This window comes from Lynx rufus, unplaced genomic scaffold, assembly GCF_022079265.1.
Source record: "Lynx rufus isolate CCGP_SWC_20201006 ecotype Redwood Valley unplaced genomic scaffold, mLynRuf1.p SCAF_2, whole genome shotgun sequence".
NCBI lineage: Eukaryota > Metazoa > Chordata > Mammalia > Carnivora > Felidae > Lynx > Lynx rufus.
In genome coordinates, this window is record NW_025814834.1 from 67,820,049 (window position 1) to 67,835,643 (window position 15,595).

The 15,595-nt window shown below is 38.0% G+C and overlaps 1 long non-coding RNA gene across 1 annotated transcript; it reads right to left on the reverse strand.

The window, feature by feature from the left end:
• Positions 1-8,517: 8,517 nt before the first annotated feature.
• LOC124514736 (uncharacterized) lies at positions 8,518-12,873 on the reverse strand. Its single transcript, XR_006962654.1, has 3 exons — positions 12,808-12,873; positions 10,661-10,799; positions 8,518-8,869 (listed from the first exon to the last, which is right to left on the reverse strand). It is a non-coding gene; the product is annotated as an uncharacterized LOC124514736 (long non-coding RNA).
• Positions 12,874-15,595: the final 2,722 nt, after the last annotated feature.

Genomic DNA, 15,595 nt, shown 5'->3' on the forward strand with positions numbered 1-15,595 from the left:
TAATGATACATTTTTATGGTGAATAAATTCACTTTAATTTTACTTTTTCCAATTTTTGTCAATTATGAATATAAATACATCATAAACATTTTAAAACTATATAAAAACTCTGGAAGGAAACAAACCAAAATATTATGTTTATATTGAAGTATCCTTTTTTTCTTCTTGTCTATATTTTTGAGATTATTGTCAAAAGAATATTCTATTTTTATAATGACACATTTTAAAACAATATAGCCAATATAATCAAAGAATATAGCAAAATTTCTTAAAATATGTAAGCTTACATAATTTTTATTGATTTCCCAGTATACCCACTCTAGCCCATAAAGAAAATTTTACAGTATGGTTGTTTATATTGAAAATCACAAGCTATGCTTCCTCCACCTAGTAGATGGTCTGATCCTGGAACACAACTCATATTTGCTAAATAAATGATGTTTTATGGTTAAAAATAACTTTTATTTCACTTAGTGTTCATTAACGGATTAGGCAAGATATTTCACAACGAGTAACACTAGCTGAGGCAGGCTTTTTGGTACTTATATTACATATAGAAATTCAAAATTTATATTCACACACAAAAACCTTAATAAAAAAAGGAACATCTACTCACATGAACATAGTGAACATTAAACAAAAATACAATACAAGAATTTCATTATTTGTCTCCTGTAAATGCAAACATTAATGTGGTAATTATTTGTGTTTGAGATTTACATTTATTGTTATAATCTCACTATCATTTCAAATATTTAGTCACTACTTTATTGGCACAGTTCTAAGGAAAGCCTTTAGTTTAGAAAGTGCTTCATTGACTGTTGAGCACATTTGACTTCAATTTCAGGATCCTCATACTTCAAATGCAAACTTGCCTTAATACACTGGAAAGAATGTAGACACTTACGGAGCTAATTTAAGAAATTGAGTACTTTTACTGGAAAAAAGTTGTGTTCTCATATCAACACCAGATATTTCCAAATGACATATCTGATAAAGGATTAATATCCAAAATATATAAAGAACTTATAAAACTCAACACCCAAAAAATAAATCATCCAATTAAAAAATGGGCAGAAGAGGGGCGCCTGGGTGGCTCAGTCGGTTAAGTGTACGACTTTGGCTCAGGTCATGATCTCACGGCTGGTGAATTCAAGCCCCGCATCGGGTTCTGTGCTGACACTTCAGAGCCTGGAGCTTGCTTCAGATTCTGTGTCTCCCTCTCTCTCTGCTCCTCCCCCACTCATGCTCTGTCTCTGTCTCTGTCTCTCTCTCAAAAATAAACATTAAAAAAATTTTTAAAAATGGGCAGAACATGAACGGCCATTTCTCCAAAGAAGACATCCAGATGGCCAACAAACACATGAAAAGATGCTCATCATCACTAATCATCAGGGAGATGCAAATCAAAACTACAATGTGCTATCACCTCATACCTGTTATAGTCAGAATGGCTAAAATCAACAACATAAGAAACAACAAGGTGTTAGTGAGAATTTGGAGAAAGGGGAACTCTCTTACACTATTAGTGGGAATGTAAACTGGTGTAGCCACTGTGGACAACAGTGTGGAGTTTCCTCAAAAAGTTAAAAAAAGAACTACCTTACGATCCACAATTACACTTACTGGATATTTACCCAAAGAATACAAGAATACCAATTCAAAGGGATACATGCACCCTGATGTTTATAGGAGATTTATTTGCAATATCTAAGATATGGAAGCAGCCCAAATGTCCATCGACTCATGAATGGGTACAGAAGATGCAGTATATATATATATATATATATATATATATATATATATATATAAATGGAATACTATTTAGCCATACAAAAGAATGAAATCTTGTCATTTGCAATGACATGGATACAGCTTACAGGGTATAATTTTAAGCAAAATAAGTCAGTTGAAGTAAGACAAATACCATACAATTTCACTCATATGTGGAATTAAAAAAGGAAACAAACAAGCAAAGGCAAAAAAAAAATAAGAGTGAGAGAGACAGAAAAACCAAGAAACAGACTCTTAATTATGGAGAACAATCTGATGATTACCAGAGGGGAGGTGTGTGTGGGATGGGTTAAATAGGTGATGGGGATTAAGGCGTGCACTTGTCATGAGAAGTACCAGGTGACATATGGAAGTGTTGAATTACTATATTGTGTACCTGAAACTAATATAACATTTTATGTTAACTAACTTGAATTAAAAAAACCACTTAAAACAATAGGCATCAGATAAATCTTCGTAGAACAAACAACAATAAAAAAGGATGATTTAATATGAGACAGGCTACCATAGCAAGAAGGTAGGGATAGTCTGTCTCAGGGCATCTGAATAATAGAATAACTGTCAGTATGTAGTGGGCAAATCTGGCTTCAGGATGAACTGTGTCATTTCTTGAAGACCCTTCCAATAACATGAGCTTGTGATTATTCATGGAGGAAACTCTTTTGTATCATTTACAAAATCTGACCTCGACAACTTTAGCTTTATGGAAAGAGTGAGACAATCTTATTTTCCAGGCAATGATTTAAGAGGGAAAACTATTTACAAGGTACTAGATTGTGATGTCTTTCAATGCAAGGTGCAATAAAACAAGTGAGTTTTTTCTTCACTCAAGAGGTAGTTTTCATTGATTCAGATTTAAAAATATATAGTTAAATACACATGTACATTAATGAGGTATTTAAAGGGAGAGTTAACATTTTAATAGTACACTTGATTAATGATGTCTTGCATGAAGTCAAAGCAAGAAAAGTCAGTGTGAATGACCTCTGAATTGAAAAAACTGCAGACTGAAATGTCTTCAGTAATTATTTTGGCTGCATAAAGTCTGAAGCAACAGAAGAGGTTTCAAAGTTATTTTATAGAACCCATAGGACTTAATATATCATAAGCAGTGAAGTCTTGGAAAGAATTATGTCCATTTATTTATATTAAAATATGACAACTAGTAATAACATTATTCTAGTTGCAGTCATCATGCACAACCCATCTTTGCCAACTTCATGAAGCAATGAAAATCAAAAACAAAAACGTTTTATTGAGTTATTCTAGTAATTCTGAACAGCTGCACCTAGTCTATAAGAGTAAAATTTTTGCCAAAGATATTTTGTCAGCCCTTTATTTATCATCCAGTTCAATACTCTTTATATTTAAATACCAAGTAGGGGCGCCTGGATGGCTCAGTCCATTAAGCATCCAACTTCGGTTCAGGTCATGATATCGCGGTTCTTGGGTTTGAGCCCTGTGTTGGGCTCTGTGCTGACAGCTCAGAGCCTGGAGCCTGCTTGGGATTCTGTGTCTCCCTCTCTCTGGCCCTCCAACACTCACGTTCTGTCTCTTTCTGTCTCTCAAAAGTGAGTAAATGTTAAAATTTTTTTTTTAATTTAAATACCATGTAATCTTCTTTCTTATTTCTCAGAAATATGAATGCAACTAGACAGGCCAAAGATGGTGTCAAGCTTTTCATACCGTCTCTTATTCATTAATCACACAATATGAAACACCTAAGATACTTTGCTAGTCAAGAGCAGCACTGAAGTTGAAATCCTGGCATGGTTCGTTGCCACAAAGGATGAAATGTAGAACACCCAGGAGACCAAGTTTTTCTCCCAGCATGTGAAGGCCCATTGTAGCATTCTTTTAGCTTTGGCTGTTTGTTCAAATATAAGCAAGTACGTTGAGAATCTTAGCTCACCTATTCCTTAGCCAGTTTCCTTTGTCCTACATCCCTCTACTACTTAGAGATTCACCCTAGCTGCCTCTTCCAACTCTAGTCTGAGGAGTACCCTTTGTTGCCCTGGCTGCTCACCAAATTTACCCAGGAAAGGCCAAAACAAATAGCACCATTGAGAGACATTACAAAATGGTTGTCACTTTGCCAGAAGCTCCAGGCAACTCACAAGCCCTCAGGGGGTCTCTAGGGATTAGTTGAGTCTCACATTCAAGTCTCCAGACTCTCTGGAACTCTGCTGCCCAAGGATCAATGCTCTTCTCATAGGCGGAAGGTAAGGATAATTTCAGGATGATTTTTCTGACTCATTTACGGAGCTTGCCCATGGCCTCTGAGTATGACAGAGATAAAGACAATGTCCTTTCAAGTGCAGATGGGTAGGTAAATGACTGCCCAGTAACACCGGGAAACCAACAGCACTTCAAACATACTGAGTAATATATAAGCCCGCCCAATAAAACACATGGTACAGTATTTTTGAGTAATGTTGGGCTTAACTAACAATGGACAACCACTAGAAGGCCTTGAGAAGAAGAGTTGTGTTTTGAAGAAGTTATTCTGGCTGCCCTGCAGAATACAGACTGAAGAGGATAAGAATGGGAGGGATGAGATGAGTCTGGAGTCCACTGTAGAGGTTATCAGCAAAAGAAGATGGTGCTTGCTGTAAGGTGCTGGCATGTGCACAATGTCTACAAGAAAAGTGTTCCACTTCACAAGAGTTTATCTGAGGACCTTTTTTGTGGCAATAATCACATAGCATAACCAATTACAAAGGCCACTTCTAATACCCTAACATACAACTGTGTCATCTGTATATAAGAATGTGCCTATTAGCTAATCTCTCTGTGCTTCAATTTCCTCTTCCATAAAATGGGTTAATCATTCTACTTACCCCATGAGGTTGTTTTTGAGAATTGAAAACATTAACACATGTCAGAGTTTTGCACACAGAAAATATAAATAAATACAGCTATTTTTAACTTTATCTCCTCTATATTACAGATTGACAAAAGGGAGGATATAAATAAAAGTTTTTCAGAATCTCAATAATAACACTGGATTTTACATTATAATGTAAAAGAAAGGATAAAAAGACAACCTTGTTTACCCCATCAATAAATATTATGAACCAGTCTTTCTATTTATTGACTCTGACCTCGCAGATTGTTGCTATTTAACAAAATTCAGTTTAGCTCATGGCTGATTCCTGTCCTCAGATTCAAAACAGAGAAGTCTTTGAACGACATAAACAATATTTTGTTATCCTAACAATTTTCCTTACAGGAAGAAAGTGAGGGTATTTTTTTCTTTTCTTGTGTCTTAAGGAATCTTTTGACAGTGCCCATGGCTCCCCCATGGCTCCAGCTCTTGGTAGCACGCCCCAGGCCTTGCCCCCAGAAATCACTGGCCCCCTCATCATGGGGACTCATCCTGAGTCCAGCTTCTGGTTTTAGGCAACCACATATGTTGTTGTTGTCCTTTCCAACTGAGAGTGATTAGAACTTCTCTGGGTTGCCTTAACAAACCCTTGTTTAGCCTCTGTTTTCCATCACCTGGGTGATCAATTCCTTGTATTTGAAGGATTGAGAGTAGCTTCTGTTTTCCTGGCTAGTTGCTGAATGATAGAATAGTCATGGAACTGATTTAGTAGAACACACTGGCAAAGATCAGAGGCCACTATTCACAGAATTACATAGAGAGGCAGGAAATTTGGGGGAGATACTTTACCTACCATGAACTTTCAAAATCAGTTTAAATAATGTTTAAACTTTTGTTATAAAGATATGGCTGCTGGAGCACCAGGCTGGCTCAGTCAGTAGAGCTTAAGACTCTTGATCTCAGGGTTGTATGTTTGAGCCCACATTGGGTATAGAGATTACTTAAAAAATAAAATCTTAAAAAAAAAATAAGGATATGGCTGTTTATTTTAGAAAAAATATCAAAAGTGTCAAAAATAAAAACATTTCTATTAATAACTATTAACATATGCCTCCTATATTTACTGTGTATTTTATAGTAGTATTTGGGATATCTGACGGGGGAAACAGTATTTGCTTTTAACCCACTAAATTTCATCTCATTAGATCTGAGCTATTTAAGATAGAATAGATACCAGCTTAACATTAATTTTATGACAGCACAGCTTGAAAGAGGTGAGAAGGAGAGGAATGAGGATCTATTAATCAAGATTCATTTGACCCCCCTCTTCCACTAAATGAAAGACTAGCAGGAGGCAGTAGCAGTTACTCTGGGAGAAACAAGCAGGCTTTATAATCCAGACGCTTTCTGCTAGCATCAAACAAGAAAACACAGAGGAAGAGAGAAGATAGTTCCTTTCAAGGGCAAAATGGATATATTCCTTTGAAATATACTGAGGCTACCAACTTCATATTCCATCTGAATTCCTAGTTTCCCTTCAAAGACACATCTGTTGAGCTTTTTTTTTTTATCCATGAACACTGTTTGTACATTGCATATAAGACTACCAAGATGTTGCTCACATGACTTCAATTTAACCTTACAAATCAATGATATTCTTCATGATAACCAGATTATTCCAAAGACCTCAAAAAATGTGAATTAAATGTTCAAGAATCACTCAAGTTCAAAGAACTTATGTCCAAAAATATAAAATATTCTAGAATTTGAAAGAATGTAAAGTGTTTATCACATCAATCATTCAGTCAGCCAAGAAAGTCTATATGCCAACCAACAATCATTGGGAATTGATCTATAAAAATCATCATTAAAATGCACTCCTGAATTTCTCTTTCATTACTTGCTTTCTTGTTAGTGGCTACTCTATTACTTTGGATTCCAGAAAGAATCAAATTGCAAATGGGGGTCTTGCCCTCAAAGGGAAAACTTCCGTAAGTTTCACAAAGGCTACAGACAGCCTGCCTTCTGTGCTGGAGGTCAGAGACAAGCGGAGCAAACTCACTTCACTCTTGCTGCTCAGGCAGAGTTGAGTCGGCAGCTCTCTCCTAATGACTGAATTCCAAGGCCAAATAGTTCTGCAACTACTTGTTGCATTAGCTTCCGTCTCATGGAGCACAATTTGGAGTGTTCCATTTTTTAAAAGATTTAAAATAATAATGTTTTACAACTTTCTACTAGAGTAGTTTAAAATCAGAATATGTTATCAAAGGCTATCTCAGTTTGAAGTTGATAATAAAGCATCAAAAAGCATTACAGTGTAATTAACATTTTCCACTGGAAAGCTCTATCTCTTGCTTCTTCTTCCTCTTTCTCCTCTTCTCCTTTCTCCCTTTCATTTCACTTCTCTTCCTTTCTTCTCTCCTCTTCTTTCTTATTTCTTTATTTAGCATAAACTTGGTCCCTAACACTCCCTCAAGTTCCAACCCTAGTCCTACTTATTTCCTTCTCCACAAAACATCTTAAAATTTTATGTATACTCACGTCCTTGCTCTTCAAACCATTTGAAATTGAGACTTCACCACCGCATTTAAAATTTCAAATTGTTGGGGTGCCTGGATGGCTCAGTCGTTTTAAGCATCCGACTCATGGTTTCAGCTCAGGTCATGATCTCACAGTTCATGAATTCAAGCCCCGTGTCGGGCTGCGTGCTGACAGTGTGGAGCCTGCTTGAGATTCTCTCCCTCTCTCTCCACCCCTGCCCCATTTGTACTCTCTCTCTCTCTCTCAAAACAAACTCAAAAAAAATTTTTTAAGTTAAATTGTTAATTGTGAAAGTTAGTGACACTATCCCAGTTACCAGCAATTGACAAAATTAATAATGACAATGTTAAAGTATTATTTAAAAAATTCATTCACATTCATTCAAATTGGAAACTAATTATGATGTACCACATCCCAAATGTAATCTATACACTATACTTGGACTATAATCAGGTTTTGTATTTACATAACAAAATTTCTGTAAATATCAGAATAACTCACTTGGAGTGATAGACTAGTCAGGGCCGTAGGTTTACTAGGGGGGAAGCCTGGGTGTCCCTTAATTGTCATTCTCAACCACAGGAAATAAAGAAATGAAGCCTAAGGGAAGGAGGCCTTATGATGGGGTGAGGAAATAAATATTTAGGGCTGGGAGTCTATGTGGAAATTCTGGTGGTGGGGGTGAACTGCCTGGTCATGTGGCAGCTGAGAAGATAAAGCTGTAAGTCGGTGGCCCTGGACCTAGAATAGTTGTAACGATTCTATGTGTTTTCCTTCCATTGCATCATCCCTACTCTTTCACTGCTTTTTTAAAAAGGCATATCCTTTTCTCAGTTGTGCAAGGAGTACTTAGAAAAAGATCTGTGGCTTGGTCTGGACTGAAAAGGTAGTGAATGCAGCATTGCCTCCAAGTCTCGAATGGGCAGAGTGGCAGTATCAGCAGCATCAGAGGCGGCAGCTCAGGGGGATAATGAGGAGGCCTCGCAGAAGAACCAGGCAGAAGTGGCCTTGTTTCTATGTACCTCTGAGGCAATAATCAGAAACTCAGGAAAAGCTGAGGGATTTGGTTCCTGACAGAAGCAATGGGAGGTCAAATCTTTGTGCCTTGGATTGCATTTATGTCCATATCAAATTTAAAGAAGATTAAAACGAATTCATAGGAACTCCAGTAACAGAAAACTATACGGTGAGTTTTATGGATTTTAATCCAACCCAGTAAACATTCATTCAGTGTTTTTTTTTTATGTATAGGGAAGGAAGTTATAGACTGTGTTCTTGAGGAATTTACAATACAAAATTCCAAAGAAGAAGAGAATTAATAAAGGCCTTAAAAGTAGTTCAGAATTTAACGGCCATACACAAGGAAGAAAATCTTATTTCTGAGATGGGGATTCAGGTAAGGTTTAATTGGCATCACGAAGGGGGCAGTGATGATGGAATCCAAAGAAGTCTCATGCACACCTCATGCACCAGTTGGAAACTGGGCTTAGGTATAAGCAACAGAAAGCCCAACGTGAGTTAACCAAATTAAACTTTAGTCTTTTTACCCAACAAGCATTTCTGGACAGGTGACAGTGCAGCAGCTCTCAGTACTGTCAACACCCCAGGCTCTGTTGCCTTTTTCCTCTACCTTCCTTAGTGTTCCAACTCCCATCCTGACAGTTCCAGGATGATTCCTGCTTCACCAGGCATCTCAGCTCTTGCTTCCTAAAGGAGAAGGAGGAAGAGAGAGATATGGAAGAGATAAGAAAATGTTGCCAAAACCACCACTTAGGTCTCCTTGGCTAGAAGTATGTCAAAAGGGCTCACCCCTTGTTTTCAGCGAGATTAAGATATGTAGTTTTTGTGTTCTTTTTGTTTTAGCTGGTCACACTGTTATCCCCCTTCCAAAAAATAAAAATTAGGGTTCTGCTAAAGAAAAAAAGCTGGAAAGAGTATTAGATTAGTAACTATTAAGATGTGCCAACATCCCACTTATTAATTCTGCAGCCTAGGATAAAAATCAACTAACATTTCTGTATGGCAGTTTCTTTACCTGTGAAATGGTTATAATAATATCTTCCTAGTAAATGTTTGGGTGAGGATCAGGGACCATGTATTCAAGATGTTCAATATAGTCCTGACAAGTTAGGAGAGCATAATAGAGTGTAGCTGCTGTTACTGTTTAATTGGTTTTTTGTTTGGTTTATTAGAAATTGAAGGAGGAGTCCAATTTCAATACATAAATACTGGAAGAATAAAATTTTAGATGAAGGAAACAAGATCACAAAAACATGGACTTAGAAAAAAATATGTAAGGGGTGCATGGGTGGCACAGTTGATTAGGCATCTGACTTTGGCTCAGATCATGATCTCATAGTTTGTGAGTTCAAGCCCTGCATCAGGCTCTGTGCTGACAGCTCAGAGCCTGGAGCCTGCTTCAGATTCCGTGTCTCCCTCTCTCTGCCCCTCCCCTGCTTGTGTTTTTTTTTTCTTATTCTCTCTCTAAAATAAATAAAATAAACATTTAAAAAAATATGTAAGAAAATTTAGAGCGTGTTCAGGAAATTTTACATAGTTTAGGAAGACTATCATTCATGTGAGAGGGAAAAAGTGAATGGTAATACTAGGAGGTCAGTATTCTGGGTCATATGATGAGTGTTGGCAGTGGGGGGCGGGGCTGGAACAGGGGTATAAGAGGCAGGCCAAAGGGTTTGATGCCTCGGCAGATAATGTAGAAGCACTGAAGTTTTCAACACAAGATTAAGTCCAAGCTATGCTTCATGCTGACCACTGTGACAGCAGTGCATACGATATACTTGGCAGCTGGAGAAAAACCAAAGCAAGAAGAGTAGGGGAATTAATTTATACCCAAACAAAACATAATAAAAGCCTGAAGTGGGATAGCAGCAACAGAATAGAAAAGAGGAACTGATTCAGGAGTCATTTTTAAAACATTACTTACAGAATTTGGCATCCAACAGAATAGAAAAGGTCAGGGAAAAGACGGTGCCAAGGTAGTGAGCTAAACTTCAAGTTTCGTGGTGTCATTAGCCAGGGTGGAGGGTAGAGAGCAGGCCAGGGAGAGAGAGGACCACATTTAAAAGGTGGAAGGAAAGAATGGAGAGGGATGCTGAGGGGAGAGATGGAAAAATACTGAGAGTAGAAACATTTAGTCATGTAAAATAAGATGTATAAAAACGGTTATATTCCAAGGGGTTGTTTAATCCATAAAAGGAATTTTCTCAGGCGAAGTAATGAATCTGTGAGAGCAAGATGCCTAATCCGAGTCATGCGCTAATCTGACTGTGTGGGGAGGCACCACCCATGTGCACTTTAGAACATGTACTTGCTGTTCAATGGCATTAGCATAGAAATAGTCCAAAAGTATGCAAACATGTTTCTGAAGAAAATTCCCACTACTTAGTCTTTCACTCTCGTTAGGATGCAAAATTATTCCTCTGGAAATATTTGGGCACGGTTTGTCCTTCCTAGAGGCAGAGGAATGAGTTAATTTACCTCTTCAGGATCCCTCGCAACGACGTTCAGATCTTGTGATCATGGGCTCTGGGCTCAGTTTCAGCAGTTAATGGTCACAATGGAAACCCAAAGCGAAAGCAGACTGGGGAATCACTGCTGGAATCAAGGCGCTTTGTCACTTTGAGAAGAACAGAGTAAAGAACATAAGTGGTCTATTGACAGAATTGTTTGCTTATCATTTTTAGCACCTGGCATTTAAAACCGGGCAGGAAACACCTTTGAAAAATGATAATCCCAAACAGTTTAGACTTAATACAGTACTTTCATCTCTGTTTCTGGGATTTGGGGTCATTTAGATTTTAACACTCTAGCCATAAACCATCTAAATACATTCTTAAGGTTGCAGTAAGGGATAATTAAATTCTAGGATCATAGTTTTGAAGAATTTATACAGACACAAATCTTTTCAGTAATTATTCAGTATTATTTCAAGTCAAACGCTAGTTTGTTTCAAACTTCAGAAACCCCTTTGAAAAATGTTATGTGTTTTCTTCCAGTATTTTGGTTTACTTTAGAGATACTCATTTCCCCATAAATGAAGTCACTGGAATTTATTACCGAATTTAATTTGGTACCTGCTCTGCCCTAGACACTTCATCAGCACTATGTAAAAAGGTACAATCTGATTATGCTAAATTATCTCACCTGTGATTAGGAATAACTCATTTCAGGAGTCAAAGTGATTGTAAATAAATTCGCATTAGAGGGCTGAATAATTGCAAATCGTGTTTTTCTCATCTTTTAAAAATTTTATTACACGTGAGGTTACAGGTCCCATGAGTTTATGGCACTTAACCTAAAGGCAGTAAAAGTGCTAAGCTGGGTACATAATGATATTCGTAAGTCACCTTATACTAGAAAAAGACTGTTGGTAGCTGCCTACAATGAAACTAAACTGTCCTCTTTCCTCCTTCATAGTTGTGCAAGTACACTGTTAGTGGGAATCTCACTTTAGGTTCCTAACTGCTAAAGTAATAATGTCTTGTATGTATACAAGACCTTCCTTGTAGAGTTTTTTTGCCAAAAAAAAAAAACAATTGGAGATTTTTGTTACTATCTCCTTCTACATTCCCATAACCACATATTTTATAGGCTTAAAAATTAAAGATTAAGTCAAGGTCATCCAATGAGAGATTAATTTTTTAATGCAAAGGCTAGTGTTCCATTCATTATCTTATCTCTATTACCTTAAAAATCACATTTAGCATGTATCATAAGGTAAAACTTTGTAAATCACCGGTTAGCATCTGACTCAAGGTATCATGCCTCACAAGCAGCTTTCTTAATAAACCCATTTGCTCAGCATATAACGCCAAGTTGAAAGAATTTAAAGAACTCAGAGTAGGTTGCTTTTTAGTAGTTCTCATTGTGACTTACTAAATTAAATGACAAATTGAAATGCAGCTGAAATAACTCCGGAACTGGTTCTGTTATGGTTAATGAAAAGGTTTCAATCTCTAATGCTCATCTCTGGAACGTTTATTTTCATGAAAGTGAGTTCTGTTCAACAAGTACTAATGAGACATTTGTAGGGTTAAAACTTTGCATTTGAATTTTTTTTTAAGAAAATCACAGCAACAAGTTCAGAGAAGTATGGGGTATGGATGGGATGCCAATCAGTGCTATTCAAATTGGCATTCATTCCAATTAGTGCTATTGATCTTCAAGTACATGCCAGAGCGTGTTCAGGCTCTTTCATAAACATTATGACATTTAATTCTCCTTCAAACATGATGGGGTAGGCATGGCAAACTCTGTTTCATAAATGACAACATTTCAGGATTCTGAGATTTAGTTTGATGTTTTGTCCACAAGCTTCATGGTAGCAAAACAAGTTGTCTGAACCTTACATGGGGACCCAAGGATAGACTAGCATATAGTATTTATTCTAATGATAATATTTATCATGAATTGGTTAATTCATTTATAAATTGGGCTGATATTATTAGCAAACAAATAAAGTTATATTTGAATAAAATGAAACTTCAGCAGGGCTGTGGCAATGGAACATATTGTGGACTTTTATATATTTCTATATGGATTAAATGTTATTAGAGTAAATGGTAATTGTAACTAAAAACAAGCAAAATACAAGAAAATGGAAGGAAAACTTTGGTTAGATTTACCTGAAGTCTGGGACTGTCCACTTATTTTAATTTGATACTGGGTCTTCATACTATGTGTGGTGGAAATCAAGAACAACAAGAACAACAACAATAATAATTGAAAACATGTCTGTTGTATATATTCAAACATGTTACTGCATGGCATGTATGTCCTATATATATCAACTCATTTAATCCTCACAACCCTTTGAACTAGAGATAATTGTTATCGCCATTTTAGAAATGAGGAAATCACAACACAGAGAGGTTAAAGAATCTTCCAAATTTACACATATAGGAAGTACACACATCCCAAGCAGTATGCCTCATAAACACAGGCCATTTAACACCTACTCCCTATTGTCATACATGTTGGAACTCCCCTATGGTCTAGTTCAATGACTATTAGGTAATGCATTGTTTTGATAGTTGTACTTTGGCACTGAAATCACAGCTTCCTAATCCTGACCTCATTTAGAGAGAGCCAAATTACGTTTAATTCCCAATTCAGTACATATTTGTTGGGACCCTGTCAGGTGCCAGATAATCTTCTGGATGCTTGGATGTATCGGCTACCTTTGGGCAACTGAAGTGGTAGAAGAAAAAGAAATTATTTGCCTGAATTCTTCATAAAGTAGAGTCCGTGATCAAGACTTCTTGTAAATGTAAGTGGATAATTTAGGAGTATTATCTGAGTGGACAAAATTAGGGACAAGAGGAATAAAAGAGGTATGGGTGAGGAATCAATTAATGGATGCAGTAAGTTGGCCACCACTCTCTTATTCTATACCTAAGAGAAACTTTGTAAAAGGCATACAGGAACATTTGCCTTAGGGAACTAAATGCCCAACTCCCTGGCCAAGGATAGCCCTGCAGGATCAAGTTCCCCCACATTCAGGTTACACTAATTTTGAATCCAGCAAGTTGCCAAAGGAAGTCTGCACTGTCAGAGAAGCCCTAAGACGGTAATTTAGGATGGAAGTCTGAGGTAAGGCACTTCATGCCTGAGTCAGGCTGCAACTACATGAAACTGATCAAAGTCTGCAGGCATAAATGACAACATTTCAGGATTCTGAGATTTAGTTTGATGTTTTGTCAAACTAAACATGAGTTTAGTTTGGGGTTCATGAGATCGAACCCCACACTGGGCTCTGTGCTATCAGTGCAGAGCCTACTTGGGATTCTTTCTCTCTCCCTCTCTCTCTACCCTCGCCTGTGCTCTCTCTCAAAAATAAATAAATAAAAACTTAAAAACAAAAGCCCACAGGGAACCAGCAGCCACTGCCAAAGCCAGAATCATAGGTGAGGCCAGCAGGATTGAGAGCTGTGTATCAGCTAAGCAATGTAACAATGAACAAACATAAGAAAATAACAGTATTTGAGAAAGTGACAAATGCTATTGATAAACAAAAACCAAAATAAGGCAGTTAAGGAGATTTGGAATGAGAATGGTGAAAGAATTAGGCTGAAACCTAAATACAGTGGTCAGCATTGCCTATAATTGAACAATGACTTGAAGAAGGTGAAGGAACATGTCACGCAGATAACTGAAACTTGCAAATATTCTGAATACTGTCAATTATTAAGAACTGTTGAGGAAGGGAGTCAAGATGACAGAGAATCCTGCAGACCCTGAGCTTGTCTTGTCCCTGAAGCATAGCTAGATCAGCATGAAACCATTTTGAACACCTAGGAAATTGATATGAGGATTAGCACAACAATCCACATAACTTGGGCCACAGAACTCAGCAGGTACACGGTGTGGAGAGGTGAACTAAAGGAGAGAAAAGCCGCAGAGGCTAGGGAGCTGTTTTTGCAGAGAGAGGACAGAGAAAAAGAATGCGGGAGAGTGCAGTGCATCAGGATTGTGCAAGAAAAGCACTCCCCCAAAAGTAGCTGGAGAGAAAAAGAATGAGTGTAAGCACTCACAGGGGACTGAACAAGAAATCTGTTCCACAAAACCATTTATAGGAAAAAGGAAAGAGTTTCAATGCCACCAGCATTCTATAAACTGTGGAGCACAGAGTCTGAAGTTTTGGAGCTCAGTGCCTGGTGGTGCTCTGGTGAGGAAATAGGGTGAATCCCCAAGAGCAGGCAGCAGGGTCTGAGGGGACTGTGTACCACATGGGGAGAAGTGGTTCCTGTTTGGAGTGAAATTTGGTAGAGGCAATATGGCCTCTCCACAGGCAAAGGTCCCAGCAGACCCTGGAGAGCAGCCACGTTTGCTGGTATTGGGACAAAGATGCCAGAGTACAGTGAAACCTGGCATGGGCTGTGTGCTGTGACTTGCCATAAGTCTCTGAACCTCTGCCACTACACAATTGCATGAATGTTTTCTGGGGCAAGCAGGCACCCAGGCATTGCTCAACAAGACCCTCCCCCAGGAAGTCAGGGCAAGTCCAAGCCACAGGGGGTCTCTGAAGCATGGGTTTTTAAAACACAACCCGATCTGAGACAAACTCTGGAGGGAGGTGCCACCTGGCAGACAGATAGATTTAATATGGACAGGGTAGAGGCAAGGAGTGGACAGAGGCCTGAGACAAAGGAGGGGTACTTGATCGTGGATTGGTGAGAGCAGGAAGTTCCTGTGCCAGAGACTAGGGAGTTGGATGAAGCCATTTCCACCTCTCCCATGTACCACATTGATCCACTCAAGTAAACTAAGCAGTGCCGCCTAGTGGAGAACAGAGCTGTTACACTAAGCCCTGCTCAACTGTGTCCTCCAAGCACATACCCTAGAAGACCAGCACAAGTCACTCTACCTGCTTAGTGTACAGACTACAAAAGTCTTCACAGTTTCAGTTCTAGG